This window comes from Atta colombica, unplaced genomic scaffold (assembly GCF_001594045.1).
Source record: "Atta colombica isolate Treedump-2 unplaced genomic scaffold, Acol1.0 scaffold12, whole genome shotgun sequence".
Lineage (NCBI taxonomy): Eukaryota > Metazoa > Arthropoda > Insecta > Hymenoptera > Formicidae > Atta > Atta colombica.
Genome location: NW_017259206.1, coordinates 6510399 through 6512420, shown reverse-complemented (window position 1 = coordinate 6512420; position 2022 = coordinate 6510399). Strand labels below are relative to the sequence as shown.

Here is a 2022-nt window from a genome sequence, read left to right as displayed (position 1 = left end):
TATATCTTAACTAATGTTCATAGTTCAATCAAAAAATTCTAAAATAGAATAAAACTTTTTAAAATTAATAAATAAACACACAGAAGCGAAAAAAGTATTTGATAAAATATGTATCATATTTGATAAAAAATATGTTAATACTTAATAACATATTTGAATGAATTTTACAATTTCACAATCATAAACCTTAGGATGAATAATATTAATTTAATAGCCTGCACTTCTCAAACGTAATTGCTGAACATCTAACCGAACGTAGTTTAATCTTTTTTCAATTAACATAAAATTACTTTCATCTTGAATCATTCCTTCATACGTTGCATACGTGGTGTATCTGATCGTACACTATAATCAACTGAAAGGAGAAATACACCATATGGCATCGACACGTACCGACAGTGCGACATGCATCGCGCAATTTCTCGTGAAAATGCATCCTTACGCGGTCCCTATTTCGATTTGCATCGGCGCTGCACCTGCAGCTGCACACCGCAACTGTACTCGGTGAATCTTCCTCATTACCGTCACTTAACTATGACCTTGCATGTCGCCGCTTGCGGGCCTTGGCAGCGTAAACTTTAAAAAACCGTTTTAACTGCCGGCACTTCGAAAAACGCAGAAAAAATGCATGGATCGCTGGTATATAGTAATTAAGTAATCACGTCCTGCCGAAGAGAGAGATACACATATAGAACCACATTTGGATTACGACTCCTCCAATCAGATCGCTGCCACCGCCTCTACCGCGATACACTAGTTGTCCTTGCAATTTAATCGAAATTCACAGACAAGCTGCGAATTAGCAACTTATTTTTATTATTCAAACTAATAAAATTGCCGTGAACGTTCCACATGATTAATAAATATTATAATTAAATATAATAAAACAATAAACCTCTGTCGTGATCTCGTCGTGACTTAATTTACTTTATCAATATCTTAAACTATTTAAATGTGCCAAAACTACAAATGTCATGAAAAAATTTTATCGTTTTTTTAAATCACATATTTACATCGGAAATCAAAATACGCGAAATATGTTTGCATGTTTTACTGTTGTTGAATGACTTGTTTTAAATGATTGCACAATAAGACGCGAATATTACGCGAGAATTCGATTAAATAGTCAGCGTAAAAATGTTTGTCTTTCTGCGATTGTGTTTGCCTAGATGATAAATTAAACAGTCATTATGATAATTCTATAAGAAGTACTTACTTTGTTTTTTTTTGAAAAAGATTTTATTGTTTTGTTTGCGTTGTTATTGTGCTTTAATAGATAATTATAGATAACATTCACAAACTTAAAAACTGCAAATTAAATATTACTATATACTATAATGTATATGTTATGTATTTTTTAACCAATGTTGTTTTTCCACGATGTTAAATCAAAATTATTTACCTTGAAATCTTGATTTTATGAACGGAAATAAATTATTAATATCTTTCCAATCAAAATAAATTTTCCACTTGATACGACACTGTTGTTCCTTCATCATAAGTTTGCGTAAAAGCATCAGTGATTGCATCTATTTGCAAACAAAAATGTAATCAACGTATAATTCCTTGGTTATTTCATCATATAATTGATTAAAAATCGCAGTATCTTGCTTCCATAATATCGAATCGAGTAATCGAAGGCGCCGAGCTTCATTATCGAAAATGTGTGCGTAACGAATTGGTAAATAATTTTCTTGCAGATACTCCAATGGATTGTTTTTTTGAAAAATGATCTTTATTACGAAAAAATTATTTTTTACGAGAAAAAATTAAATATGCTTTTCCAGAATCTTAATCAATAGAAAATATACATAAGAAATATATTTAAAATTCTTTATCGGGGAATGTAGATGTAGGAAAATAAATTTTCGAATAGCATTAAAAATTGTATTCTATATGTTACGTTCAAATCTATATTTCTCATATAAAGAATAACTTTTATGAAAAAAAATATATACATATGTATAGTTATTTACTGAGAGAAAATTGTTATAATTATCATATTTTAACTATAATTTATAG

The 2022-nt window shown here is 29.6% G+C and overlaps 1 protein-coding gene across 1 annotated transcript in view; it reads left to right on the top strand.

Moving 5' to 3' along the window:
* LOC108694240 (flocculation protein FLO11) overlaps positions 1-2022 on the top strand; it is a 22783-nt gene that overhangs the window by 10005 nt on the left and 10756 nt on the right. The window lies entirely within an intron of this gene.